Genomic DNA, 11,479 nt, shown 5'->3' with positions numbered 1-11,479 from the left:
GCCATTCTAAAACATTTTTATGTTAACATTTAAGCTTTCATGAAATATAAAGACAGTGCTGCAAGTCTGATCATAAGTAAGGACAGTCAAAGTGTGGACAGATGAGGTCACCACCCAGGAGAGCCTTGAGGATTATACATCATCAGTGTGACATCTTACATCAGCAAATGTGTTGATGATGTGGTGATCACCTGACTGGAAACATCACAAACTGGTATGGGATGTGCACGGCCCAGGACCGGAGGGCTCTGCAGCGGGAGATTAAAACTGCTCAGAAGATCATTGGTACCCATCTCCCGAGCATCAGTGATGTCGGTGAGGTGAGGTGAGGTGCCTACGCAGAACCCAAAGGATACTAAAGGACAGTACCCACCCAGCCACAGCCTGTTCACCCTGCTGCCTTCTGGGAAGAGATATAGAAGTTTCTGCTGCCGCACCACCAGACTGCAGAGCAGCTTTTCCCCTAAGCTATCAGACTCTTAAACTCTAGTTCATCCTCAGCACTGCTCCACTGATTAACATTAATTTGATTTTAAATAAAATCAAAATCAAAAACCAAATGAAATGAACAACAATAAATACATCTGTATCAGTAATCTTGATTTAAAACAGTTACCAAAGACACCATACAGTCAGTCATTTAAATACTGCCACCTGCTGGTAGAAAGGGGGAACATTACGGTGGAAACCACATTAAATATTCATTTAATTATATAATATAGTGCTAACAGTAACAACTCTGCACACACAATAAGTTCTTAGGTTAACTATTACCAACTGGATTGAACCAAACAATGCGCTCATTAAACGTGACTGGTGATGTATACGTGGATAGGCACGATATTAAATCACTGTAATAAACTACTGTTGCTAACAGATTTCTTCCGGTCCAGGTTTATATAAGCCTACTTATTGATTGATTTTTTTCTTCTAACGTTACTCTGGTATAACGTTAGTGCTGCATATTATGACCGTTCTAACAGCTTGGCTTTTATTTTTATAGGCCATATTTACTATTACTTCCGGGTCACTTGGCCAACCTGTCTTTCCTTTAATGTAGATATTCAAACGGAGAAATGAAAAAAGGAATTAAAAAAACCAAAATCGGACCGTTATTTGAATTTGGTTTAGTCGTTTTTCATTTTTGGATTCAGAAACCAAAAACGGGAGAACGGCTCTTTTTTTACTGTTTCTTTGTTTTTGGTTTGAAACTACAAACGAAAAACAGGTGGTTTCTCGTTATTTTGTTTTGTGGTTCAAACGAAAAAACAAACTATCAAAACGTATACGGACCACCCTGGTCAAAAACGAGCAGTTTCCAGTTAATTTTTAATTTGTATGGACATTGGAAAAACAAGAAAACGGAGCTCATAGTTTTGTTTTTCCGTTTTTGGTTTGAAACAAAAAACGAAACATCGACCCGTTTTTTCCTTTATTCGTTTTTGGTTAAAAAAAACCGGAAAAACGGATTATACTTTAGTACCCTGACCCATAGAGCTGTGAAGTTTGCCGGTGTTCGCGCAAGCGTAGAACTGATCAGGCAGTGCACAGAACGGATTTTACAGGCGGTACGGATCGGGTACTGACAAAGGAATAAGATTTATACACACATTTTAATTTCCGAGTTCCATCTACAAATACATCAAAGTCAATCGGATAACGAGATTGTTTTTCGTTTTCCGTTTTTTAATATCAAAACAAAAAACGAATAATGGTTTGTTTTCCGTTTTTTGTTTTCCTATTTACTAATGGTAATTGGGAAACTGGCCGTTTTTCGTTTTTGTTTTTTTCCTTTCAAAACGAAAATCCGTTGGCCGCCAAGTACACGGACCGGTCATAATATGCAGCACTAACGTTATACCAGGGTAACGTTAGAAGAAAAAAAATCAATCAATAAATAGGCTTAAACCTGGACCGAAAGAAATATGTTAGCAACAGTAGTTTATTACAGTGATTTAATATTGTGCCTATCCACGTACACATCACCAGTCACGTTTAATGAGCGCATTGTTTGGTTCAATACAGTTGGTAATAGTTAACCTAAGAACTTATTGTGTGTGCAGAGTTGTTACTGTTAGCACTATATTATATAATTAAATTAAATTAATATTTAATGTGGTTTCCACCTAATGTTCCCCCTTACCAACGGGATACATTGGTACAGATCGGAGATATGCAGGACACTTTATTACAGACGGAATACTCGACACAGCTTCGCCCGCCGGCTATGGAGACCAGCGGTGCTGCTCGAAGCCTCTGGCCGGTAAAGGGACATCATCAGCGGGGGATGTTGAGCGAGTTTGCGGGTGGAAAACTAACGTTAGCCGGCCATCTGTTCCATCAATCCTGCTTGCAAGTGTCCGCTCATTAGACAACAAACTGGACTACATTCAACTTCAACGAAACTCCCAACGCGAGTTCAGAGACTGCTGTGTTTTTGTTGTTGTGGAAACATTGCTATATCGGACTATCCAGCTACCAGTCTAGCTACTCTACTAGCTCTGTCCCCGGGTAAGGCTAGCTAGTGGAGGTGAGCTGTGTTAACACGGACTGTCTGGTGCAGAAATGGGGGTGCTTGTATCCAACTAACTGCTAACTGCTGGTGGAGTTTGTGACTGTTAAATGCCGACCATTCTACATTACACGTAAATTTGTTTACTCGGTGATACAGTCTACCAAGCACTAATACTAGTAGCTAGCTATGTGTTAGCTGAACTTTACGGAGCATATCATGTGTGTCCATTGGAGGGACAGTCGCAGCTAACGAAACCCCTAATGTTCACAAAAATGCATTAAATTGAAATCGGACACCATTGTTAGCTTTATAAGACCTTGGGGTAGATGTTATGTAAGTGGCGTGACGAAATTCAAACTGTAAATATACGAAAGTTATGCCGAAAATGAAGCTAACTAGCTGCTATCTGTACACATAGGATTGGGAAGACAGTCGCAGCTAACAAAACCCGAGAAACGATGACTTTCACTGGGTATGGAGGTTGCCGCTTTCTCGTCAGACTGTGTGGAGCTCCTAAAGTCCAACACAGCTTACCAAATTTGCAATTAGGCATCAATTTTCGTAAAACGGCCCATATTTGAGCTTTATATAGTTGATTTCTCGCTTAAAAAAGTATCAGAAGTGAATTTAATAACGAAATAGCCCGACAAACAATGTATAACTTTGCAGTGTCTGAAATATGAGACTGTCTCGTCTCCAATGTGTTGTACAGCCTACCAAGCGCTAATGCTGTTAGCTGAACTTTACGGAGCATATAATGTGTTTCATATGTCGTTTTTATATATTTGATTTGTGTAACCACTTGAGCCACGGTGAAACATTGTTTCGTGTATATGGTTGAAATGACAATAAAACACAGTTGAATTGAGTTGACCGTCTCTGTCTGTCTGTAAGCGGTAGGCGTGGCTTGGGAGTGGACTCAGAGCAGCGAAGCAAGTGCATTCTGGGATTTGGTGTCTTTCATCCACATGAGCCAAAAACACATTTCCTGGCTTACACTCTTGGCCTAGAAGGCACCAATTTCAATTTTGTTTTCACATTTATACTACATAAGTGACCCAATTTAAAAATATATTCTGCTTTCCAGCGGTGAAATATCCCTTTAAGAGTCTGATAGCTTGGGTGAAAAGCTGCTTTGCAGTCTGGTGGTGCGGCAGCAGAAACTTCTATATCTCTTCCCAGAAGGCAGCAGGGTGAACAGGCTGTAGCTGGGTGTGTACTGTCCTTTAGTATCCTTTGGGCTCTGCGTAGGCACCTCACCTCACCGACATCACTGATGCTCAACTTGTAAGGATTCTCTTCACTTGCATGACACAGTGGGAGTGTTGTATGTTATACACACTGGAATGTGTATAGAAGAAAGATTCACACAGTATATAGCACACTGGTAAATCATTCTTTTGGCCAGATGGCCTACATTAGGACATTTCTGAGGTGAGTTTGTTGTCTGAGCTGCTAAGAAGCTGATAGCAGCGTTAAATCAGGTTAAAACAAAAGGGCATGAGGTTTAACTCTGGGTTGGGGGTGAATGATGACGATGATAACTAGGTTGCAAATAACCTACACGTCTGTTCAGTCTCTACATAAATGACCTGCCCACTGTTGGTCCATCTGTACATTTACAAATGTATGCAGATGACACAGTCCTCTATGTGCATGCTAAAAATAAACAACAAGCTGCACAACTGACTGAGGCAATGAGTAAGGTATCCATATGGCTAACTAATTCATGCTTACACCTGAACATAAGTAAAAACAGTATGAATGTATTTTACAAAACAAACTACTGTGACTTATGACCCTGAGGTAATTGTTGACCAAGAGAAGGTTAGATTGGTATCTGACTTTTAATATCTGGGAATCATCCTAGACTCACAACTCTCATTTAAAAAGCATATAAAAAGGTGGCCAATACTGTTAAATTCAACCTGGCAAATTTTAAGCATATAAGACCATACCTACCAATGAAGGCAGCAAAGCTCTTCTTGCATGCAATGATCTTCTCACATTTTTCTTACTGTTTTACTAGCTGGTCGCAAGCCAATAAAACAACATTGCAACCATTGGAGTCACTTTATAAACAGGCATTAACCCTTATGTTGTCCATCGGGTCACAATGACCCGTTCAGTTTAGTTGACTTTTTGTATTGGCCTGGCGTTGCGCTTCGGGTCTCTGTGACCCATACGTTACTCGATGGTATATCTCCGCTACCGCAGCGCTGGCCTTCGGGTCACTATGACCCATACGTTATTCTATGGTATTTCTCCACTGCCGCGGCTCTGGCCTTCGGGTCTCTGTGACCCATACGTTACTCGATGGTATTTCTCCACTGCCGCAGCACTGGCCTTCGGGTCACTGTGACCCATACGTTGTTCCATGGTATTTCTCCACGGCCGCGGCTCTGGCCTTCGGGTCTCTGTGACCCTGGCCAGTATTCAATGGTATTGCTCCACGGCCGCGGCTCTGGCCTTCGGGTCTCTGTGACCCTGGCCAGTATTCAATGGTATTGCTCCACGGCCGCGGCTCTGGCCTTCGGGTCTCTGTGACCCTGGCCAGTATTCCATGGTATTGCTCCACTACCGCGGCCCTGGCCTTCGGGTCACTGTGACCCATACGTTACTCCGTGGTATTTCTCCACGGCCGCGGCCGCGGCTCTGGCCTTCGGGTCTCTCTGACCCACGCGTTATTCCGTGGTATTTCTCCACTGCCGCGGCTCTGGCCTTCAGGTCTCTCTGACCCATACGTTACTTGATGGTATTGCTCCACGGCCGCGGCTCTGGCCTTCGGGTCACCGTGACCCTGGCCAGTATTCAATGGTATTGCTCCACTTCAGCAGCTCTGGCCTTGGGGTCACTGTGACCCACACGTTATTCCATGGTATTTCTCCCTGCCACCGAGACTCTGGCCTTCGGGTCTCTGTGACCCGCACGTTACTCAATGGCATTTCTCCAATTGAGCAGCTCTGGCCTTCGGGTCACTGTGACCCTGGCCAGTCATTTAGTGGTATTTCTCTTCACTACCGCTGCTCTGGCCTTCGGGTCACTGTGACCCGTACGTTATTCCATGGCATTTCTCCACGGCCGAGGCTCTGGCCTTCGGGTCTCTTTGACCCATACGTTATTCCATGGTATTTCTCCCTGGCCTTCGGGTCTCTGTGACCCTGGCCAGTATTCCATGGTATTGCTCTCCACTACCGCAGCTCTGGCCTTCGGGTCACTGTGACCCACGCGTTATTCCGTGGAATTTCTCCACTACCGCAGCTCCGGCCTTCGTGTCTCTCTGACCCATACGTTATTCGCTGGTATTTCTCCACTTGAGCAGCTCTGGCCTTCGGGTCACTGTGACCCTGGCCAGTATTCCATGGTATTGCTCTCCACTACCGCAGCTCTGGCCATCGGGTCACTGTGACCCTGGCCAGTATTCAGTGGTATTTCTCCACTTGAGCAGCTCTGGCCTTCGGGTCACTGTGACCCTGGCCAGTATTCCATGGTATTGCTCTACACTACCGCAGCTCTGGCCTTCGGGTCACTGTGACCCTGGCCAGTATTCCATGGTATTGCTCTACACTACCGCAGCTCTGGCCTTCGGGTCACTGTGACCCACGCGTTATTCCGTGGTATTTCTCCACTACCGCAGCTCCGGCCTTCGGGTCTCTCTGACCCATACGTTATTCGCTGGTATTTCTCCACTTGAGCAGCTCGGGCCTTCGGGTCACTGTGACCCACGCGTTATTCCGTGGTATTTCTCCACTACCGCAGCTCCGGCCTTCGGGTCTCTCTGACCCATACGTTATTCGCTGGTATTTCTCCACTTGAGCAGCTCGGGCCTTCGGGTCACTGTGACCCACACGTTATTCCGTGGAATTTCTCCACTACCGCAGCTCCGGCCTTCGGGTCTCTCTGACCCATACGTTATTCGCTGGTATTTCTCCACTTGAGCAGCTCTGGCCTTTGGGTCACTGTGACCCTGGCCAGTATTCCATGGTATTGCTCTCCACTACCGCAGCGCTGGCCTTCGGGTCACTGTGACCCTGGCCAGTATTCCATGGTATTGCTCTCCACTACCGCAGCGCTGGCCTTCGGGTCTCTCTGACCCATGCGTTATTCGCTGGTATTTCTCCACTTGAGCAGCGCTGGCCTTCGGGTCACTGTGACCCTGGCCAGTATTCCATGGTATTGCTCTCCACTTCCGCAGCTCTGGCCTTCGGGTCTCTCTGACCCATGCGTTATTCGCTGGTATTTCTCCACTTGAGCAGCGCTGGCCTTCGGGTCTCTCTGACCCGTGCGTTATTCGCTGGTATTTCTCCACTACCGCAGCTCTGGCCTTCGGGTCACTGTGACCCTGGCCAGTATTCCATGGCATTTCTCCTCTACCGCAGTGCTGGCCGTCGGGTCACTGTGACCCTGGCCACTATTCCATGGCATTTCTCCACTGCCGCGGCTCTGGCCTTCGGGTCACTGTGACCCTGGCCAGTATTCAGTGATATTTCTCCACGGCTGCCGCGGCTCTGGCCTTCGGATTCTATGTGGCCACTATTCCATGGTATTTCTCCACTACCACTGCTCTGGCCTTCGGGTCACTGTGACCCTGGCCAGTATTCAATGGTATTGCTCTCCACTACCGCAGCGCTGGCCTTCGGGTCACTATGACCCTGGCCAGTATTCAATGGTATTTCTCCACTACCGCGGCTCTGGCCTTCGGGTCTATGTGACCCATTCCATGGTATTTCTCCACTACCACTGCTCTGGCCTTCGGGTCTATGTGACCCGTACATTATTCCGTGGTATTTCTCCACTACCGCAGCTCTGGCCTTCGGGTCACAGTGACCCATTCCATGGTATTTGTCTACTACCGCGGCTCTGGCCTTCGGGTGTCTGTGACCCATTCCATGGTATTCGGGGGACCCTGGCCTGGCTTGTAGTAGTAAAACAGACAGGGTGAGGCAAAGCGGAAAGAAACAAACCTCGTTCTCGTCCTACTAAACACTTTTATTACACACACACACACACACACACACACACACACACACACACACACACATGTATATACATATACATGTATATTGTACAGATTTTGTCTTCTTCGTCTTCTTCTTCTGGACCTTTGTACTCTTTGTACTCGGTTCAGCAGCCGGTTGCGACGCCGGCATGGCCCGCTGTGTGACTCTAAATTTGGAGCTGCATCGGGTTATCGCCCACGTGGCACGCAATGGCCCCCAAGTGGAAAATTTAGTAGTAGCAGAAGAAGAAGAAGAAGAAGAAGAAGAAGAAGAAGAAGAAGAAGAAAAAGAAGACGACCACAGTGACAGCGACAGCGACTCCGACTCCGACTCCGACTCTGACTCCGAATGGTCATCCGGCGGGTGTGCGTCAGAAGAGGACCGAGACAAACACGATGACGGAGAAAGAGACCGCCACGACGCTGACGAGCACGACCACGACCACGACCACGACCACGACCACGACGCAGGAGAAGACGAGTACGACGACGCCGACGACCGAGGCGAACGAGGAGAAGAACGAGGGGAAGAACGAGGAGAAGAACGAGGAGAAGAACGAGGGGCAAACGCGGCACAGGCTGGTGGACGGCAAAGGGGAGATGAAAACAGAGAGGGCGAAGACGCCGACGCCGACGACGACGCCGACGACGACGAAGACGACGACGACGACGGCGAGCAGGACGACGAACGAGGAGAAGAACGAGGGGAAGAACGAGGAGAAGAACGAGGAGAAGAACGAGGGGCAAACGCGGCACAGGCTGGTGGACGGCAAAGGGGAGATGAAAACAGAGAGGGCGAAGACGCCGACGCCGACGACGACGCCGACGACGACGAAGACGACGACGACGACGGCGAGCAGGACGACGAACGAGGAGAAGAACAAGGGGCAAACGTGGCACAGGCTGGTGGATGGCAAAGGGGAGATGAAGACAGAGAGGGCGACGGCGGCGACGACGACGGCGAGCAGGACGAGGAACGAGGAGAAGAACGAGGGGCAAACGCGCCACAGGAGGGTGGACGGCAAAGGGGAGATGACGACAACGAGGGCCACGACGACGAGGAGCAGGATGTGGAACAAGACGATGAGGACGAGGAGGAGGACGAGGAGGAGGAGGAGGAGAGCGAAAGGTTTGCGTCGAGAGACGGCGAGATCGAATGGTCCTCCACGACGTATCATCCCCATCGCCCTGGACCTCGTCGCCGCCGTCGTGCCGAATATGAAGAGGACGAGGAACAACAACTGGACGACGGCGACGACGGCAACGACCAAGACCAAGACCAAGACCAAGACCAAGACCAACGTGACCGAGACCAAGACGAACGACACGACCAAGACGAACGGCAACAACAAGACCCGGCCAGACGCGCCACCGCTCCGCAGAGCCCAGGACCCACAGAGTACGCGGCAACACGCGTCCGCGATATACTCTCCGCTTTCGAGCTGTTTGTCACGCGGCACATACAAGAGATCGTGGTGACCGCCACGAACATCGAGGGCCTAAGGAAGTGCGGCAACGGCTGGAAACTGATGGACGCCACGGACCTGCGCGGCTACATCGGGCTGCTGCTCCTCGCCGGCGTGTACAGGTCCCGAAACGAGGCACTGGAGAGCCTGTGGCACGAGGAGAGCGGCAGGGCCATTTTCCGCGCCACGATGCCGCTCAAGCGCTTCCACGCGTTCTCGCGACTGGTGCGATTCGACGACCGCGAGACGAGAGCCGCCAGACGAGCCGCGGACAAACTGGCGGCCATACGAGACGTGTGGGACGCCTGGGTGCGGCGGCTGCCTCGCCTCTACAACCCGGGCCCCGACGTGACCGTGGACGAGCAGCTGGTTCCCTTTCGAGGTGGGTATTTGTCACCGCAACTGCTACTTTCATTATCGTCGTATCGCGACCGCAGTGGCACAATTGTCTCGTCTTTTTCTTGGTCTTTTTCCAGCTCGCCGTTTACAATGCTTTTGTGTGTGTGTGCGCATGCGGACGTTTCTAAACATTTTGTTCTTTTCTCGTGTGCTTGTATTCTCATCTACAATTTCTATCTCATTCTTCTTCTTCTTCACCTTCCCTCCTTCCCCCCTTCTTTGTCTTCCTCCGAGTTCTTTTTCCGTGTCTTTCTCATTCTCACTCTTTGACGACACGTCCAACACCTCCAACGCCAACAACGACAACGACAACGCCAACAACGACAACGACGACGACGACGACAACGACAACGACAACAAGGTCGATGCTCCTTCCGCCAGTACATGCCCAGCAAGCCCGCCAGGTACGGACTCAAGTCCTGGGTGGCCTGCGACGCCGCGTCCAGCTACGCGTGGAACATGCAGATGTACACGGGCAAGTCGGCGAGCGGCGGGCCCGAGAGGAATCTGGGCGCGCGCGTGGTGCTGGACGTGACCAAGGGCCTGCGGGGTCCGCGCAACGTGACGTGCGACAACTTTTTCACCTCCTACGAGCTGGCCCGGCGGCTGCTCATCGAGAGGCGCCTCACCGTGGTGGGCACGATGCGCAAAAACAAGCCCGAGCTGCCGCGCGCCTTGCTCAACACCAAGGGCCCACCGTCACTCTGGTGTCCTACGTGCCCAAGAGGCACAAGAACGTGCTGCTGCTGAGCACGCTGCACACGGGGAAGGCGCGCGTCCGCGCCACCAGGGACGCCAAGCCCGACATCATCCTGCACTACAACAGCACCAAGGGCGGCGTGGACAACCTGGACAAGCTCGTCGGCACGTACAGCTGCCGCAGGAAGACGACGCGCTGGCCCCTCGCCGTGTTCCACAACATCCTCGACGTGTCCGCCTACAACGCCTTTGTGCTCTGGCGAGAGCTCAGGCCCCAGTGGATGCGCGGCAAGCTCTACAGGAGGCGCGTGTTCCTGGAGCAGCTGGGCAGGGCGCTCGTGACTCCGCTCATCGAGAGACGCTCGCGTCTCCCTCGCACGGAAGCATCCGCCGCACTCGTCAAGGCCTTGACGAGCAGGGCCGCGGCCGCTCGAGAGCACAGAGAGGGTGTTGACGACGACAACGACGACGACAACGACGACGATGTGGAACCGACCGCGCCCAGAGTGGCCAGCAAGAGGAAGAGGTGTCAGCTCTGTCCAAAGACAAAGGACCGCAAGACATACACGGCGTGCGGGGCCTGCAAGAGATACATCTGCGGGAGATGCACGCGGCTCAACTGCGCGGAATGTGTGCGCGGACTGTAGCCTCTTGGCTCGAACGCCGCCGGTTTGGGCTTGGGCTTTGCTCTGCACAACAACGAGCAGACAAACACAACAACGACAACGACGACGACGACGACACCCGTTGTCTCGCTCGTGCTTTTGACCGTGTCGACCTGGAATCGCCTACGGCCTGACACTGAACACCACGAGAGACGAGCGAAGTCAACGCACACACAGTGTGTGCTATTGAGATGTGAACAGGTGCAACAAAGTGACATGAACAACACTGTTGAAAATCTTTTGAATAAAAACCCTTTGGCATGTGTCTGCTGTGTGAGATGTGAGATTATTACACACACACACACACACACACACACACACACACACACACACACACACACACACACACACACACACACACACGAAAGGGTCGAAGCACAACGCCAGGGTAGTAGGACAGTACATAAACTAAACAAGTCCCCGTGACATGAAGGACAACACAAGGGTTAAGGAAAACAGTATTAAAGTGGATATAGTCCAAGAAAGACAAAAGTTTTACAGCAGCATTGAGCATGTTCCTGCTATCAAAGAGAGATTTACAATGACGATATGATCACCTACCTCAGGATCCAGGAACGTAAAACAACAACAATGAGGCTAAGAGGTTGAGGCTCAGCTAAGGTAAGAACAATGAGGCTAAGAACAACAATTAGAGTATAAGAATTACATAAACATTTAAATATTTTTTTATAACAATATGCTCAATTATGTTATTTAAATACGTAGGAAGGAAGCA

The 11,479-nt window shown here is 50.0% G+C and overlaps 1 pseudogene; it reads left to right on the top strand.

The window, feature by feature from the left end:
• The first annotated feature begins 221 nt into the window (after positions 1 to 221).
• On the top strand, positions 222 to 10,725 carry LOC116063594 (annotated as a pseudogene).
• Positions 10,726 to 11,479: the final 754 nt, after the last annotated feature.

This window comes from Sander lucioperca, chromosome 19 (assembly GCF_008315115.2).
Source record: "Sander lucioperca isolate FBNREF2018 chromosome 19, SLUC_FBN_1.2, whole genome shotgun sequence".
In the NCBI taxonomy this organism is placed as follows: domain Eukaryota; kingdom Metazoa; phylum Chordata; class Actinopteri; order Perciformes; family Percidae; genus Sander; species Sander lucioperca.
This window is presented reverse-complemented; position numbering and strand designations above follow the sequence as displayed.